At 41.3% G+C, this 20,241-nt stretch overlaps 1 protein-coding gene and 1 long non-coding RNA gene across 2 annotated transcripts in view; one reads left to right on the forward strand and one right to left on the reverse strand.

Annotated features, from left to right (window-relative positions):
- SORBS2 (sorbin and SH3 domain containing 2) overlaps positions 1–20,241 on the reverse strand; it is a 405,939-nt gene that overhangs the window by 280,035 nt on the left and 105,663 nt on the right. The gene's annotated exons all lie outside the window — the stretch shown is intronic.
- Positions 1,558–19,738, forward strand: LOC125635819 (uncharacterized). The gene is made up of 3 exons (XR_007356383.2): positions 1,558–1,647; positions 17,550–17,768; positions 19,493–19,738. It is a non-coding gene; the product is annotated as an uncharacterized LOC125635819 (long non-coding RNA).

Here is a 20,241-nt window from a genome sequence, read left to right on the forward strand (position 1 = left end):
TTGCTTTTTATGACCACTACAAAGAGATGCTCTGTGTTTAGAAAGAATGCCAACGTGTCAGATTTCAAACACATTCTAGCACATTTGAGTAAGATGCTGTAACCTGTATCACTGACCATATTTCTAACATCAATCCCAGTTTATTGATTTTTCACCTTCTCCATTAACTTTCCAGAATGGAGGAAGAGTCCTTTGCTGATATTTATTTATCAGTATATTCCCTAGAAAACAATGGCATCTGATGCTAAGGATCAAACTGTCTTCAAGTGAACAGTGTCTCCAGCTACCAAGCACAGATTCTTCGTGCCATGACTACTGTCCAGTGGTGCTCTGTTTTCAGCAGAAAGGGAGGGAATTTGCTGATTTTCCAACTGATTTTAAAGCTGTTGGCTGGGAAACATTAAGCCACTTGAACAATTTATTTACTGACGTGTACTGAACATTACAGGAAAATTGCTCTGCATCACTAAATACCATTTCAATAACTTTTTCTTTACAGGACACATAATGTGGATATTGGGCCTGATTCTCCCTTTACAGTTGTTTAACATTGATGTAGCTCCACGGACACCATTGGAGTTGCTCTTGATTTACAGCACAGTAAGGAAAATCAGAACCAGGCTGTTTTTCTACTCCATATAGGTTCATGCATTGACCCATTAGATCATTTGTAATTGCTACCATATTCATTAGCATTTACATAGGCTGCACTGTAAATAAATTAAAGAACAGTTTACCATCCAAGTTTTAATCTTTTTGACCTGATGCCCACGCCCATGGATATCTTAAATCCAGAATGGAAGCACAAGGCTTTTGTACAACATTTTTTCTTTAGGTTAAAGCACATATGGGATGCAATCTGCAGCATTCAATATTAAGTGTCCAACCTTGTATTCCTCATGAGGCATAGCTCCAATTCAAATCAGTGTGAGATTTGCCTACACAAGGAATAGGCCAAAAGTAGCTATGTGCTTTTTGTGTATTTGTGGAATAACTGGTTAGATGGAAGGCATGGTGAGAAGCACAATATAAGAACGTGAATATGGTCTCAATCCAACAAAGCACTTAAGCACCAAGTGTGAGATCTTTACCACCACTCAAGTCCCGTTATGCAGGCTAAAAAGGCTAGAGTGGTGTAAAGAGGCCTTAAAATCATCATCTGGCCAGTGGAGGATTTCTGTAGTGTAGACACTATGGAGATAGCCATAAGCCTGCCTCCTGGAGACACCCTCACAAGACCCAGTGTAGGTAGGGTTGCCAGGCATCCAGTTTTCGACCGGAATGCCCGGTCGAAAAGAGACCCTAGTGGCTCTGTTAAAAGTCCAGCCGGTGGCTCAGCAGGGCTAAGGCAGGCTCCCGACCTGACTCTGCATGGCTCCTGCAAGCGGCCGGCATGTCCCAGAGGCCCCTAAGCAGAGGGTCAATCAGGGAAGCTCCGCACACTGCCCTCACCCCCCAGCGCCGCCCCTGCAGCTCCCATTGGCCGGGAACCATGGCCAATGGGACCTGTGGGGTGGACCCTGCAGGTGCAGGCAGCACACAGAGTCCCCTGCCCCTCCACCTATGAGCCAGACATGCCAGCCACTTCCGGGATCCGGTTGGAGCCTGCCTTAGCTCAGCTATGCTGCCAACCGGGAGCCAACTGAGGTAAGCGCTGCTCGGATGGAGCTGGCACCCTGCACCCCCTGCCCCAGATCGGAACCCCCTCCTGCACCCTAACTGCCTTCCAGAGTCCGCACCCCAATCCTCTGCCCCAGCCATAAGCCCCCTCCTGGAGGCTGCACCCCATCCTGCACCCCAACCCTGAGCCCCATCCTGCAACCCAAACCCCTCATCCCTGGCCCCACCTCAGAGCCCTCAGCCCCTCCCCCCCACCCCAACTTCCTGCCCCAGCCTGGAGCTGCCTCCTGCACTATGAACCCCTCATTTCTGGCCCCACCTCGGAGCTCTCACCCCCTCCCACACACCAACCCCCTGCCCCAGCCCAGTGAAAGTGAGTGAAGGTGGGGGAGAGTGAGCAATGGAGGGAGGGGGGATGGAGGGAGTGGGGGTGAGGCTGCTGGGAAGGGGTGTTCAGTTTTGTGCGATTAGAAAGTTGGCAACCCTAAGTGTAGGGGGCCTGTAGGGATAGGCCTCAGAACACAACCACAGCATGCAATGCTATAGAGATTTCAGGCAGCCTGGAGAGGCTGCCGTAACTTTGACAGGCCCTCAGGCTGTCTAAATTATGCTGCAGTGTCTCTCCAATCTCTGGAACAGTCCAGATACAAGAGACTGCAGGATGGTTTTAAGGTACCGTAGCTGGCCTTGCTCTGTCACCCCTCCCCTCCCCATGATGCAATTTCCGTGCTGCCCCAAGTAGAGGCACAGCACAGACTCGCATCCAAAGTACATAGTCATTTTTGACCTCAGGGGGACTACTTGTACCGAGTGGGCATTTGTTCGCATCAAAATCCATCTCCGTTTGGAAAGAAGCTAACAGACATTGAATAGTGCCTGTTCCTTCGTGCTTTACCTGGTAGTGTGCTATGACATCTCATTTTCAAGACATAAGTGGCAGGCATTACTCGCAGCTTTATCTCAAGAGAGATACCTCACATGTAACACTGTAATTCACCTCCTCCAGTTGCCATTTTTCCTCCACAAACAGTAGCTTCCAATTGTCTCAGACCAGCTTGAGTTACAGCACTTACAAAACTATACACCTTCCTTCCCGGTTGCCTTCATAAATAAACTCACCAAGGATCATTCTTCATTAATTTATTCATTGTTTTTCCACATAGCACAAGCTTAAAATTTAACTTCCACATTTTAAAACCATACTAATTGTTAATTATAGTGTATTCTTAAATTGTCTTTATAGCCATAAAACATAAATATGAACTGTATCAAATTTCAAATGCAGTTTGCACTAAAGGACAGCAAGTGTCACAAGAGCAAATTCCAGTTAAGTAGCAATTACAGGAAAATAAAATTATCCTTCTTGATATAGAATTGCTGTAATAATTCCTGGATGTAACTGAATATCCAAATAGAAAAACAAATAAAAAACCATGCCTGAATATCATTAGCACAATTAGAGAGCTTTTTGACCCTGTTTCCATTTCCTTAATAATTTGCATGGTAGACTTAAATGAAAAAATGTCCATGCAAAGATAGGTGGGCTGCTGTAATAAACAACACGGTTTCTCAGTTTACAATGAAAACGGAAGTACTTTGTTAACTTTGCACCCTTACAAAAAGATTTAAATGTACTTTATGAATATGAATTCCCAGCTCCTAGGACAGTAGGTAAATATCTAATCATTTATAGATATGTAAATCGAAACACAGATTATCATTCTTCCCAAGGTCACACAGGAATTCAGTGAGAGAGCCAGGAATAGAATTCTATAGTTTGACCCACATTCTTGCCACTACACAATACATGTCTCATAATGCAAAACACTATTATAATTAATTGTACATTATATAATATCTGTTTCCAAAGGGAACTTGAACACTGCAGAGTTAATTTTATGCAGTGCCAAACTTGTTCATAGATCCTGCACCTGTTTGATCATTCTCTCTACATATTTTCAAGTTCCTATCAGCAACATCCCTGAGTTAGAGATTGCTTTCATAGTTACTTCCACCAGATAACTTGCGAAGGTGTTCTGATAGGTGTTACTATATAGATTGTGCAGAGCATATACAATAATGAGGCAGTTTAAGAGCTTTTTAAACTGCATGTGTGGGTTTAAATAAAATACCCACAAAATCACTTTAAAAAAATTTGCTAGAGGACATTTGAGGAAAAAACAATTGAAGAAAAGTTGCCCTCTTTCTAAATATAATCATATGGATCACAGCCAACTTGCCTCTAAGGCAGGCAGTTCATACACAGCATGGGGTACAAAACCATGGCAAAAGGAGTAGAAAACACTCATCCTATTTTCCCCTTAAAAGTTTACAGGATTTTCCAAGAAGACCTCCAAATTACCCTTATAATAAAGCAGCAAGGCATCTTAAACTAACAGTTCTAAAATTCTGTACTACTTTTTCATATATATATATATATATATATATATATAATTGCAATGATCCCCTTGCAGTACTAGTCTGGTTCTACTGCATAAATCATGGTAATATATTTAAGTAAAATTACAGTCAGCATCAAAACACTGCCATAAATTCAACTGTGCTACATTTTATCTTATTTCTAGAAATAGATAAAAGTCCCTTAAAATTTAGTTAAAACTGTAGTTAGAGAATTTTTTCTAGACTTCCATCAAGCCTTTGATTCGGAGCATTGAGCGAGTTTATGGGATCTGATAAGGTGACTCAGCATCCCTCAAAAGATAGTGTCATTAACAGAAGAGCTCTATAATGGAATGGAAAGCTGTGATTGAGTCAATGGTAGATACACGGCATGGTTTCCTGTCTCCATAGGAGTTCGGCAAGTTTGCATTCATAGAATCATAGAATATCAGGGTTGGAAGGGACCTCAGGAGGTCACCTAGTCCAACCCCCTGCTCAAAAGCAGGACCCATACCCAATTAAATCATCCCAGCCAGCGCTTTGTCAAGCCTGACCTTAAAAACTTCTAAGGAAGGAGATTCCACCACCTCCCTAGGCAACGCATTCCAGTGTTTCACCACCCTCCTAGTGAAAAAGTTTTTCCTAATATCCAACCTGAACCTCCCCCACTGCAACTTGAGACCATTACTCCTTGTCCTGTCCTCTTCTACCACTGAGAATAGTCTAGAACCATCCTCTCTGGAACTACCTCTCAGGTAGTTGAAAGCAGCTATCAAATCCCCCCCTCATTCTTCTCTTCTGCAGACTAAACAATCCCAGTTCCCTCAGCCTCTCCTCATAACTCATGTGTTCCAGACCCCTAATCATTTTTGTTGCCCTTCGCTGGACTCTCTCCAATTTATCCACATCCTTCTTGTAGTGTGGGGCCCAAAACTGGACACAGTACTCCAGATGAGGCCTCACCAATGTCGAATAGAGGGGAACGATCACGTCCCTCGATCTGCTCGCTATGCCCCTACTTATACATCCCAAAATGCCATTGGCCTTCTTGGCAACAAGGGCACACTGCTGGCTCATATCCAGCTTCTCGTCCACTGTCACCCCTAGGTCCCTTTTCCGCAGAACTGCTGCCTAGCCATTCGGTCCCTAGTCTGTAGCTGTGCATTGGGTTCTTCCGTCCTAAGTGCAGGACCCTGTACTCATCCTTATTGAACCTCATCAGATTTCTTTTGGCCCAATCCTCCAATTTGTCTAGATCCCTCTGTATCCTATCCCGGCCCTCCAGCGTATCTACCACTCCTCCCAGTTTAGTATCATCCGCAAATTTGCTGAGAGTGCAATCCACACCATCCTCCAGATCATTTATGAAGATATTGAACAAAACCGGCCCCAGGACCGACCCCTGGGGCACTCCACTTGACACCGGCTGCCAACTAGACATGGAGCCATTGATCACTACCCATTGAGCCCGACAATCTAGCCAACTTTCTACCCATCCATTCATCCAGCCCATACTTCCTTAACTTGCTGACAAGAATACTGTGGGAGACCGTGTCAAAAGTTTTGCTAAAGTCAAGAAACAATACATCCACTGCTTTCCCTTCATCCACAGAACCAGTAATCTCATCATAGAAGGCGATTAGATTAGTCAGGCATGACCTTCCCTTGGTGAATCCATTCTGACTGTTCCTGATCACTTTCCTCTCATGTAAGTGCTTCAGGATTGATTCTTTGAGGACCTGCTCCATGATTTTTCCGGGGACTGAAGTGAGGCTGACTGGCCTGTAGTTCCCAGGATCCTCCTTCTTCCCTTTTTTAAAGATTGGCACTACATTAGCTTTTTTCCAGTCATCCGGGACTTCCCCCATTCGCCACGAGTTTTGTCACCATCATTCTGTCACCATCATTGTTCAATATTGGCATTGACTGGCTGATGGATAGGCAGCAGTTGGGGGTGCTGAGCTGAACATTCTGCTTTTAGATCTCAGGTATGCCAGTGACACTGGGGTTTTGTGGGTTTTTTGGATCAGTTTGGTGAATTGCTACACTGATGTCTGATCTGGTTAGGCAAGAAGCAGTGCACATTGGTTTGGTTATTAATCCAGATAAAATAAAGTCCCTGGCCATTACCATCAAGCAGGCTTGAGCTCCAGATTACAACCTGCTCAGGATTAACCCATCCAGATGGGACATTAAGCGGGTGGCAATAGTAAAGTATCTAGGAAGCTTCAGACTGTACTGGATGATACTTAAAAGCTGTGGACACTTGTGTAGTAGCAGCTGCTGCCAAGTTTTGGGCCTTCACTGCCTTAGTTTACCCAGTAGTCTCTGTAGGACTGTCATGACCTCAAGTTTGCTACAAAGCTTCAGATCTACAGAACCATGCTTATACCAACTCTATTGTATGGAAGAGAAACATGGGCACTGCGGAAAGCTGGAAAACATTGGATTAAGGTTTTCAATTCTCGTTGTCTTCATCAGCTGCTCCATACCAAATTGCAGGACAGGATCAGAAATGAGGATATTCAATGCTGAACCAGGAAAGCCCGCACTGGTTCGGTTTCAGCAGCTTTCTTGTATGGACATATTATTAGAATGGAAGAGCAACAAATTCTGAAGTGTGCGTACTACACAGCCAGCTATCATGTGGGCCTTAAGGTGGTCTGTTTTTTTTGATGTCCTCCTTAAGGACCTAGTCAGAGATCGATTCCAGTGACACTTGATCTACAAGGAGGCCATATTCTTTGGGATTTGCCATGATGATGGTGCTACAGCAGGGGGAAATATAGAGAAAGGGGCTCAGAATTTTCTTTACCGACATTACTTTGCCAGTTATTTTTAATCTTATTTATGAAGTAGTGATTTACCACAATGGCATGTTTATTTTGTCACCACAGCAGTCACTCATCACAACAAAATGTCTTATGTTTTATGATATCAAGCATATATCATTAATGTGAGCTGTGGAAAAAATCAGTGATCTGTTTTCAGATCTCTGCAATGGAATTTTGAAGAGGACAAGAATGAGTAGGAAATCACATAGCCATACAAGAGGAGACTTGAGGAGCTTGGCTTGCTTAGCCTAACAAAAAGAAAGACGAGTGGAGACATGGTTGCTTCCTATAAATACATCAGAGGGATAAATACCAGGGAGGGACAGGAGTTAAAGTTAGGGGCCCATTTTGGCACAAGAACAAATGGATATAAACTGGCCATCAATAAGTTTAGGCTTGAAATTAGATGATAGTTTCTAACCAGCAGAGGAATGAAGAACCTTCCCAGGGAAGTAATGGGAGGCAAAAAAACTAACTAGTTTCAATTCTGAGCTTGATAAGTTTATGGAGAGGATGGTATGAAGAAAGTGCCTTCAATGATGTATGGTGCATATGTGACTACCATTGGCAAATATCTGCAATGGCTGGAGATTGGACACTAGATGGGTAGAGCTCAGAGTTACTACAGATAATTCTTTCCTAGGTGTCTGACTGGTGGTTCTCACCCACAAACTCTCATGGTTTAACTGATTTCCATACTTGGGGTCAGGAAGGATTTTTTCCCCAAGTCACATTGGCGGAGACCCTGGGGGGTTTCACTTTCCTCTGTATCATGGCATACAGGTTACTTGCTGGCTTGAACTAGAGTAAAAGGTGGATTTCTCTGTGACCTGAAAGATTTGAAGACTTCAGTAACTCAGCCAGAGGTTAGGGGCCCGCTACAGGAGTGGGTGGGTGAGGTTCTGTGGCCTGGAATGTGCAGGAGGTCAGACTAAAATATCATGATGGTCCCTTCTGGCCTTAAAGTGTATCATATAGTATATAACACTGATATACTAGGCTTTCTCCCCACCATGCCCCAAATGTATACTTTAGGTAAAATTTCAGTTTAACCAAAATATAGCAAACTTTCAGAACAAAGCTTCTTTCAGGTGAATGAGTGGTTCCAATAAAACAAAAAAACATCTTCTCACGCTCCCTCCCCCCGGGATTCTCAATTGTCACTAAAACAAATCTGAACCTAAAGCAAACCAGCTATGACTAGAAACAATCACCAAAATACTATAATAAAGGCTGTTTTCATGGTGCTGCCAGAATCATCAGATAAGAAACTACTAGAAAGTCTCATGGGACAGTTTGCCTTTGTAAGATTTCTTGTCCTGATCTGCACAACAGAATACATAGGCTAGTTCTCTTAACTATCCAACCTTGAAGGTTCTTATCTGAAGTAAAGAGAATCTTTGAACATCTTGAGGTTTCCCCATCACTTGTACCTGTTGGGTGAAACCCTGGCCCCACTAAAATCAAAGGCAAAACTCCCACTGACTTCAGTCAGGGGCAGGATCTCACTCCTTGTATAGTGTGCAATGGATAAAGGAGGCATTTATATCATTCTGGATATTTTTAACCCTTAACAATGTTACAGTACATTCGCTAACTCTGATTAACTTCAAACCCACAGACACCCCCTGCAGGGGTACCCAGAGTTATTAGGCACATCATCACCACTTCCTCTTGGTGTGAGGAAATCTTGTCTGTGCCTACTGTGGATCCACGCCCGGAAATCACCAATCTCTGGCAGCACAGACTGTGACTTCCAGGCCTCCGCAGGCCTTGCTCTCTGTACAGGTAGCGATACGCACACACCAACCCTCGAAGTCCTCAGCGCAGCCCCTGCAGTGTCCAGCCCAGAGGCACCGACTTACTCAGATACTGGGGGGGTGCTTGACCCCCACTCTGCCCCAGGCCCCGCTCCTTCCTCCAAGCCCCAACCCTGCCCCTGCTCTGCCCTAAGCCCCTCACTCAAACATTGTGGGTTTGAAAGTGAAACTAGATCTCAGCCAACAGTGGGTTGGATCCTGCCTAGGACAGACTGAAGAAAGAAGCAGAGAGAAATACGATAGTGAGAGGAAGGCTGAAAAATTCTAATGAAGAAATAGAGCTTTAGCCCACCCTACTCATGGAAATTTGGTGTCAGTCCTAAGGCTAGTTGACAGCATGAGCTTCTTTATAACACCTGACCATGTACCAGAACCACTTTCTGTCTCTCACAGTGACAGCATCACCTCTCCCACAGATCATACTGGCTCAGGAAAGTTTTCTTCCTAAACCTCAAAGAGCTCTAAACCCTGTTACACAGACCAGACATTTTTAGAAATACTCAATTAGTATGCTATTAAGGGGCATCTGGGGTTCCTTTGTTTGGCTTTCTTGTGTCCTAACAACAGTTCCACAGTACAATTGGGGTTGTGGATAGCTCAGTGGTTTGAGCATGGGCCTGCTAAACCCAGAGTTGTGAGTTCAATCCCTGAGGGTGCCATTTAGGGATCTGGGGCAAAAATTGGAGAGTGGTCCTGTTTTGAGCAGGGGGTCGGACTAGATGACCTCCTAAGGTCCCGTCCAACCCTGATATTCTACGATCTTGTTTTGTGATCTCAAAGTTTGCTTCTTGGTGAGTCTGCAAAGCCAGGCTGAGCCATGCATAGTGGAGGCAGGTGCAAGCTCAGTAGCAACAGAACCACATCTGTTCATCAACAGAAGATGGTACAAAGGTAGTTCTCCTCCTGCTCTTACCAAAGCAGTTTTCTCCCCAGCCAGGAAGCAACCTCTTCCCTGAACTCAGAATTCCTTCCCCAGACAAAGGTCCATCCCACCATTTGGAAGAAGCCACACTTTCAGGATCTGTCTGTGGGAATGCCAGGAAAAATTCAGCACAATAACTCTCTTACAATCTGAAAAAAAAATCATTTTCTATAATGTATAACACTGGATTGTGCAAAATACTAAGGATGCAATAATCACCCCCCAAAAGACGGTTTCTGATTACTTTGGACTTGCGTCTTTCCAATTGTCTTCTGTGACGTGTCTTCTAGAACTTTCCCAGGATCTCCCTTAGGAAGCAAGATACCTCTTGCTCTTGCAAATATGGCAAAGAAGTGTGAGCAACTGTAGGATCTGTTTTCTTGCTCCCTTTTCTTCTTGGAATCTTGAGATTTTCAGAATGAAGCAATGGCTGGAGAAGTCTCCAAAATTCCTCCTCCTACACTTTTGAATGTTTTAAGACTCCCTTTTCACAATAGCATGCCCTAGTTACTTTAGTCCCTTTCATTCTATAAGGACCATGTTATGGCTTTGGCATTCATTTTGTTTTAATCTCTGAATGTCAGATGGGATATTTGGTAGCTTTCTTGACTTTGTTGCAGAAAACAATTAAAGTGATTCAATATTTGTTAGTTAAAATCAATTAGCTGGACTGAATTCAGAAAAGAATGACCCCTAGTAGAGCTTAAATTAAGGCAAAGAAAAGAAATTGTATTTTTATTATAGAAAGACTAGCAAAATTCATTGCATTTCATAGGTCTTTCCCCCCAACCCAAAAAAATTATAGCTATTTCCCAGGATAATACAGCTAAGATTTCTTGCTTGCAGTGAATTTTGGTGATTAATACCATGGTTGCAAAGGAAATCAATTTGTTGAACAATCACTTTCTCAGCATTGTTAAAAAAAAAAGAAAAACTGAGAATATTTCAAAAAATAAAATCCTGGCACACTGTTATTGATATAGGCAATACTTAAAGGCTAATAAGGATCATTCAGCATGAGAAAGAAAATGTCCCAGTTATAACTGTGCAACCATCACATTCAGAATAATGACACTGAGCTGGTTTGGTGAAACAGAGCCAGAGTTTGTTAGTCTCTAAGATGCCACAAGTACTCCTTTTCTTTTTGCGAATACAGACTAACACAGCTGCTACTCTGAAAAGGGTCAATTGGGAAACTCAAGTTCAAGAGAGATTAGGTTCTGATACCAAAGCCAGTGACAACATTTGATCTCAGGATGATAAAATGAGGGGTTCCTACTAAATGATCCTAATATATTGCTTATCTGAAAAACACCAAATTCCCCACCATATAGCTGGAAGCACTGTGCAGACTGACAATAGCCCAAAATATTAGAAAAAAGAGTAAATTAAGGCTTGGCTACACTTGCAAATGAATTCCGATTAAGGTTGAGCATGAATTTAAAGCGCAACAACCATTCCTACATAATTCCATGTGTGGCACTCTTCTACAGGAATATGAGTGCCTTGCTCCTGTTTATCTTAATCCACTTTGCATTAAAATAAAGAGAAACAAGGCAACTCATTCCAGATTAAGTATGTCCACAAATGGAATTATTCTGGAATAACTACTAAGGAATAATTTCATGTATAGACAAGCCCCAAAGAAAGGCTGTGCTGTCTTTTGTTGATGTGCATTATGTCTAAATGTATATAGATTCAAAAAATGAACATTATAAACGTAAAGATCTTCCTGACTAGCCAAAATACTATCACATCAACATAAAGTCCAAGTAGCTTCAGTTTGCACTGGGGAGCTCCTTTGAGGCTTGAGATTGAGGAAGGAATCCTGAGATCAGGCCATTGTGCGATTGCTACTTCAATTTCAAGGCTGGAGTAGCTTCTGTGACTCTTGCATGCACATGACAGGGTGGGCAAAGGCTTGTGGGTCCACACAGTGACAGACCAGACCAGCCTCAATGTGCCCCAGAATCACCACTGTGCAGAAGAAAGCAAGGACTCTCTATGGATTTGGGCTCCATGGTGCAAAGAGGTTGTCCACCCACTGTGTGGGCTCCCCCAAATCCTGTCCCACTACATGTAGAAGGGATGTATCAGTTCTGCTGGCCAGCCACATTGATTGATGTTTGTTATTCAGTTTGATCTCTGATAAATCATTATGTTGAGCAGAGGAAAAATAAAGTTAGTGGAAATATTTCCCTACTCTCTTCATAATTATAGATTTGGCATGATACAAATATCCCTCATTATAAAGTAAGGGGCATACACCACTTGTACCTTGTCCTCTACAGACTTCTCCATATCTATCAGTCATCAATTCTCTTGTCTGAAGTTTCATCCAGATGCTTCTCTTCTCATTCACAAGGTGTCTGATATGTCTAAAATTCTGTATGAGGTAGCCCACTAGATATGGAGCATGACTGATATTCAACATTTTCATCTCTCACTAAGCTTGGGTCTACTCTGTAACATGTGTATTGTGTATAGGGACAGATGGTTCAGGATATGCCATATACATGGTAAAGGACAAAAAAAAAACCATGTCCCACTAGGCCACTGACGGAGTAGCCCACTGGCTATTCAGGATTCTGCCTTAGAGATGCCTGAAACCCAGCTATCTACTTGGCCAGGCCAGAATCAATCATACCCTGACTACAGTCTAGAAAAGATGATAAGCATCTTGTGTGTGTGCACAATTCTCATTCCTTTAATCTCTAAACCCAACCCAATAGTGATATTGAGCATGCTCACCAAATGTATATTGTATGGTGTTGATACAGAAACCACCTGGGTTAAAATGCCATGTTTTATCAACATAGCATGAGATCCCATGTCGAACCATGTGGGCCATAATCTGCATGAAAACAGAAGTCAACAAGGACAGTTAAGTTGTGAAAGGCCAGCAGAAGCCAGACAAGTGTTTGCTTAGTTTGCATGGGAAATATGAAGATTAGCAGGGCAGGCTAACGCTACCACAGTTCCCAACTTCATCTTGTTGTGGGACAAAAACAAGGGAGAACACACACAGTTTTGGGACAGGACACTTCCTATACCAAAAGGTCAGATACAAATGACTCAGCTACATCACTACCCAATCTTCTCTTAGTAACATGGAACTGAATACCTGTCTTGAGAAAAACTGGGCTAATAAAATGTACACCTCAATCACTGTACAGAGAGACAAGCTTGTCTCTTTCACCAACAGAAGTTGTCCAATAAAAAGTAGTACCTCACCCACCTTGTTTCTCAAGCATCCAGGGACCAACACAGCTACAATAACACTGCAAACACCAATTGATTATAGTCTGATTTCACCACACAGAAGATGGGTTGGTCCAAGTCACTATTTGGATGGGAGGTTTCCAGAGCACATCAAAATGCTGCAGGAAATAACATTCAACCAACATAACTGGATGGAACTATAGGACATTGTTTCTAGAGTTGCAGTCTTCCAACTGAGATGTAAAACTAAAGTCCTCTTTATAACTATGTGTGTTACCCCAGAAAAATTACAAGCTGGGTAGATATATTCTGTCTATTTAAAGTTCCGTCTGCAGTTTCAGTTGGATATGAAATAGTCCACTTAATTTACTATCCAAAATTGTTGCAATGTGTTGCAGAACACTGTTAAACTTTTATTGCATTTGAGTGATTTTAATTCAGTTGTGCGTGGAGTGATCCCTGCATAGTTTGTAAAGAGCTTTGGGATCCTTCTCTATATTAAACATACACACCACTGAGGATACATAAATGAAATATTTTATGTCCCTGAAAGAGCATAACAGCTTTGCTAGACTGCAAGTAATAACAGGTCATCCACAAAGGGGAATGCAAGTACTCTCTCTCAGTGTTATAACATCCATCGAACCAGTAGGAGCAATGTACATGGGTTGAGGGTAATATACATGGAGAACATGACCCAAATTTGGTCCTTAGATATTATGTGCAATAATTATTGACTGAAAAGGAAGCAGCATGAGTCTACTAAAGTGAATGAAATAATTTCTTGTACAAAATACACTTTTTACAAAATCCATTTTCAGGAAGAGATCAAACAAGCTTTAGATTTTTCTCTTGGTTGGAAAGACCTGACAATTCACCCATGACTCTTCTTCGCTCTTCCAAATTGAGATTTATGTGATCATCTCAAAATCTCAGAAATAAAGGGACTGATTATCCTGTCAGCTGCATTCAAAGTGACTTTACCCATGACTAGTGGGATAGTCAGGCCAAAGAAGCTTTTGCTTATTTTGCTGAATTCTTTACATCCCACATATGACAAACATTTCATTTTTATATATATTCAAGGATCTAACTTTAATAGTCAGTACAATAAAATTGCAAGGCCTGGTGCCCCTTCCCTACTTAATTTTCCCATTTGTACCTTGTGCTGTATAAGATAGCAGGAGACTCAGCACACTATGACAAGTTTTCTCTCTCTCTCTACTCCTCAAATCTTGGCCAAGTTGTGTGTCTGCTCAATAAGGAAGAAGTCTACACTCTGGAGCTCTTATTTTATATTCTGCACTTGTCCATGAAGGAATGCAGCTATGCAAGACAGATCCATTCTGTGTGAGGGAACATTGCTCCGACTGTGCTACCATCACCTAAATACACGAGGAGAAATTAACAGTAGAAGGAAAAGATTTAAATGAAAATTGTATTTTTTTTTGCACAGTCTTTTCTTTATTATAGTACATCATGGATAATATAAATGAGAAAACTGAAATCTACGAGAAAACTTTTCCACTAGCAATATGTTAGGTACACAAACTATTTGACCTATAATAACTGAATGACACATTACTTAATTATATTAGACACACAGAAAGATACATTGAGTGAGCTCCCATTCATCTCACCCTCCTGTTTTTCTCTCCTGCTATGCCAGCGCTCCCAGTCCTTTCATCTCTCCTTTTAATTCCATGCTCACCAGTCATTATCTTTCTTTCCTTAGTCATGATCTCCCGTCTCTTTTTCTTCAGTCCACCCTTTTTTGAGTTCCATCCTCTTCTGTGACTCCCGACCTCTTTTCTGTACCTGGACATTTTAGTGTGTTCCTCTCCCTCACACAGGTTTGTACTGTCAACCTATTACTTGAATTTATCTGTTTTGCTTACCATTCCAGTTTCACTGCAACTGCCACAGGAAGTATGAAAGAAAGAGATGAACACAGAAAAGGGACCCCCATTTGCTCACCTTTTAATTTTTTTTCTTGTTTTCTTTAGAGTTGTATGATACAAAGAACAAGATGATAACTAATCCACTCAAAATAGAGAGCAGTTTCCTAGACTCAGAACTTGGAAGCTTTGCTATTTGTCTGATTAGATTGGCCAGTTTAGTGATAGAATACTTCTTGGGCCAGTCCTATCAGACTAACACCTCTGAAAGTGAACTAAAGGATATTTTTGATTAACTGCTACATTAGAAATTTCCCCTCCTGCACAAACATGGCTGTAAGCCCACCAGAGTTTTCTGGATGCTCACAATTTATACTCAAGCCTCCTGTGCTGTATTTTTCAAAAATACTAATCAACGGTTCAAATCAAAATTCAGAAGTATTTTAAAGAACAGTATCAGCTACGAAGTATGCAGTCATTAATCATTAGCCTAAAGAACAGGTGGGTGAGTGAGTGTACAGATGCCAAATAAATATAACAATGAAACCTATTTTCACTAACATTCCTTGCTGGACAGGGCAAGACAGTAGCTTATAATGATCATACAATCCTTATTATCTAGCTTCAACATGGTTCCAAAGTATTTTGTGGAGGAGACATTTTAAAATAGGGAATTTCTCAAAGGTGGGATTAAACTTTATTGTCAACTCTAAGGAATGGGCAGCAGCTACCTCTGCCAGATGAGGTCATAGATCAATCTTAAAACACCTCTGTCTGAGTATAAATACCACCACACAGCATGTCTAAGTAATGCGAACATGTCTGGCTGGCATAGCTACAACAACTAAGTTGATAAGGTACCAATCAGCTTATCCACAACATTCTTTTCATGAAGAGGTCATTGCTCCTTTTGTTCCACAAAGTGCAACAATGCTGACACATTCCACAAGCTTCTTAATCAAACAATTTTAACAACAGCATTTACGTCACAGTTTCGGTAGCTTATGTTCTTTGAAGTGGCACCCCACAAAACAAGTTTTTGTTAAAAATCTTGTCTACAAAATAGAGCTTGTGCCATATCAGTTGATCAATTTATTATAGAGACTTTCAGGTTCAAACTTACCTTCCATTGTAAGCATGACTGGGGGGTCCTTTTAAATTTAACTATGAATTAAAAAAAACACCATGTTTTATTTTTAGCCATAAGTAACTGTCATCAGTCTTACCTCTAGCTTAAATTTCTGTGCATCTTTGAATAGAGCTAGACACAATACCGGCACTGTGAAATTGGATGTTTAAAAAAAATCTGCAACCAAATCCTTCTTAAATGCAGCATTTAGATTTAAGAAAATTATGGTGTATTTCTATCTTACATATAGTTTGCAATCTGGAACATTCACAACAGAAACAATTTGATTGGCACTTTAAATAAAAGGGCTCTGCACTTGTATTTGGTATAAATGTAATAGGTTCCAAACTTGTCTTTTTTTTTTTAAATAAACGTAAATTTAAAATATTGGGACTTTTTCTTCTTTGGCCCCAAATATGATTTGAATAAGGCCATGCTCCTATCACGAGAAGCACTACGAGGAAAGCAATCTCATTGTTTCCAGCACAAACATGAACAAAATACTGAAGTATCCCAGTATTTGGCTTTATGAAATGGTAATGATTAGACTGTTCAGCGCCATTTCTTGGAGGTGGCTGCAGACAAAGTATAGTGTAGGAGCAATAGAGAAGATACTGTATATACATGAGTGAGGGAAGAAAGAAAACACATACAAAAATCTCAATATATTCAAGATTTAGAAGCCCAAGCCAGTGACATTGTTTCCATGGTAACTAAAGTACTTCAAAGCAGGGGAAAAGCAAGTGAGATCTTAAGGATAGAACCAGAGGCAGGTTCAAATACAACATATACCAGTCTGAGGGTCAGGGCCCCAGGATGAGAGACTTGCAAAATATATTGGTCTGTAGATCCGGAGTCTCACTGCTTAAGGATTTTAGGTTCAGTAAATCTGCTACCCACCAAAACTATAGATCAAAAGGGAGTGAAACACAGAACCAGACCATCATGGAAGAACCCCTCATGAGCTGCCCATCTGTTGTTCTAATTGGCCTCAAACTCCCTCCCCCCCTCAAAAAACAACAAACCCTCCTTAGCTGGCTATTGCACAACAGATTGTTGATTGCTGTTCTAAGACATACTCTGGGGGTACTTAGTACACATTGTATAGCCAAATTTCCTGAGGTCATTAGATGTGGGCCCAGCTTTTCACACCCACATGTTCCTATGTCACATTTGAAAATGGGTCATAAGTTCCTAACCAACATAGGAGCTCTTGAAAAACAGTACCCTTTGTGATTAGCACAAAGGACTTGGATTTTTTTCCTGTCTTGCTTGAGGTGACAAAGCAACTCTATGGCAAAGTCACAATATATATGAACCTAATTTTTCCCGGTCTGTAAAATGGAGTTAGTGATATTTATCTACCTACTGCTCAGGGGAATTGTGAAACTAAACCAATTAATGTCTATAAATCAGTAAGAGATCTTCAGACAGAAAGTGCAATGTATTATTCTTAATTAATTGTGCTTAATACAGTATTTAAATGTTATGTCAATAAATAACTGTTCAAGTCCAAAGAATATTTTAGCTGACATTTATGTTTCACTGAGGATGAGTTTTTAAAAATTCCTCTCCATAATGTTTCCTGCCAGGGCTTTATGAAAACTGCTACCTCATAAGTTTATACTGTGCCACGTGCGTAAGATTATGGACAGGGTGTAAAATATGATTTTTGGTCTTTACTGAGTATCTGTTCCCCTGCAGGAGGAGGAAAGGAGATGGGAGAGTACAGAAAGTCACTAGCAATTTGTAGGAAAGGTCAGTGTCACCTTCTGCAAGCTGCATGAAACAGCTGATTCCCTATCTGCACATCCCATCTCTGGAGCATGCAGCCACTAAAAATCCATGACCAAAGGACACACAGGCCTTGGCTTGAAGTCAAACTGGCCTTACAGAAGAACACATCAGGTGACTGTTTTAAAGGTAAGATGTAACATACCAGGTAAGGTAATTTCTTCATCTTGGACAGAAATTTAGATCACGGTCAATGGTTAAACATTTAGTAGCAAGTGATATTCTGCTTTTAAAAGCAGTGAGATTTGAGTCACAAAATTCAAACCCAGTTGTGAATTCCCATCAAGCTATTCACAGAAAGGATTTTAGTGTGGACTACCTCTACTCTAAGCACTTATAATCAAAGTTTTCAATACTGAACACAAAACAGCACACGGAGGTCAGACTAAATCAGGGATTGGCAACCTTTGGCAAGTAGCCCTCCAACGTAAGGCCCCTGGCAGGCCAGGCAGGTTTGTTTACCTGCCGTGTCAACAGGTTTGGCCGATTGCAACTCCCACTGGCCGCAGTTCACTGCTCCAGGCCAACGGGGGCTGTGGGAAGCAGCAGCCAGCACATCCCTTGCCTGGAGCGGTGAACTGTGGCCAGTGGGAGCTGCGATCGGCTGAACCTGCGGATGTGGCAGTAAACAAATGGGCCTGGCCCACCGGGGCTTATCCTGGTGGGCCGTGGGTCAAAGGTTGCAGATCCCTAGACTAAATGATCACAAAGGTCCCTCTTGGCCTTATGATGTGTGAGTCTAACTTGAAAGATTAGTGTAAGAAAACATTTGTAAACCAAAAGAGTAGAAAAATTATATTGTTATTTTAAAAACAATATAATCCCAGCATCTGGAACACTTTGCTTGCCAGTAGAACTCACTTTTTAAAGACAATGATCATGCTGTATTACTACAATTGGATACTTATCCCTAAATATATATTAACTGATGTTGTATTAGGTTTGTATAATATACCAGAGAAGTCCATTGGTCCACCTAGCCTGGTATCCTGATTTGACCAGTAGGATATCCTTTCCTTCAGTGGGAACTATAGCAACTACCAGTAGGTTTTGCATGAAGATGAATATCCCTATAAGCAAAAAGAAAAGGAGTACTTGTGGCACCTTAGAGACTAACCAATTTATTTGAGCATAAGCTTTCATGAGCTCACGAAAGCTTATGCTCAAATAAATTGGTTAGTCTCTAAGGTGCCACAAGTACTCCTTTTCTTTTTGCGAATACAGACTAATACGGCTGTTACTCTGAAACCTATCCCTATAAGGTTTCAACCTACCATAGAGCATAGCCATAAGTGTTACTCTTATGCATGTGTATATGTATCGTGTGTGTGTACATCTCCCCTCCACATCCCTCTAGTAAACAATTGGCCTCAAATGATTTTCTGTGACATTGAATGGTGAAATCCACAAGTCAACTATTTCTTTAATAAAATACTTCTCTAATTCATTTTTTTCCATTTTAAATGTGTTGATTTTATAGTTTCCTTTACTGGGAACTTCCTCCCCAGGTAACATGGCGCAAGTGCATTTCATTTTACTAAAACTGAAACTTGTAAGATTTCAAGTAATCACCCAAGTTAATTATGGCAGCAATACTAGAGCTTACGGTGGGTTTTATTCTACACATCGAATCTATCTACAATAAAATGTTAAAAGGATTCGGAAAAATGTATACATTTCTGAGCTGACAGTATGCAGCTGCTGCTTACACATACACGCAGCACTGTGCTCCAAACAATATCAAAGGACAACATTTCACAAGCACTGCCTGAGCTATTCTGCTACACCTGCACAATGGCATATCTGGGAACACTACTAGCCACTTACCATTTTCATTCCTTTAAATTCTTTAGATTACTACTCTTGGGAAGAGGTCCTTCCAAAAATGGTGAACAGCCCTGTGGCAAACAGACGGGTATCCCAACTATTAGCCTTCTCGGACGTCGAACAGCTTCATGTTTCTAGGAACACCTTTGCTAGAAAGCGTCAAATATATGTGCCCTCTGGATACTGTACACAGTTTTGATTAGTGAACCTTTAAGATAGCAAAATGTCCAAGGAGCAACATAACTATCTTAAATAAACTAGTAGCTATGGTACACATTGTTTGTTGGTTTTGTTTCCTTTCTTGCCTGGGTATAACGTAGTATAGAGCTGCTCAAGCTTCACAGAGTGCACTGTGAACTTTGATCCATGTTTTTGCAAAAAATGATCACAGTGCAGTTTGCAACACGATACCATTAATGGAAGCACTGTGCTGTCTGTTCTTATTTCTGTTCAACTGAGATTCAAAGAGCATTTGTGACCAAGCCCAAAGCATTTGTTTTAAGTGGAGAGCTCAATCATTGCATACATAAACTTGTTGAAAACAACATGAACATATCGTAAAATTCATAACAGGCTATCTTCTACATCTCTAACATGGCAGCATTCAAGATTTTGTTCTATAGAATATCTACTCTTAATTCGGATACTATGAGGGTTCAATGCATAATTAAACTCCTCTCTCTAGCTCTATGACTCTTCCCTGGGAGAATATCTTTGATAGGTTTTCTGCCTATTTTAGAACATGACAGCAGCACAGCATGCAGCTTCATCATGG

Source organism: Caretta caretta, chromosome 4, assembly GCF_965140235.1.
Source record: "Caretta caretta isolate rCarCar2 chromosome 4, rCarCar1.hap1, whole genome shotgun sequence".
In the NCBI taxonomy this organism is placed as follows: Eukaryota; Metazoa; Chordata; order Testudines; family Cheloniidae; genus Caretta; species Caretta caretta.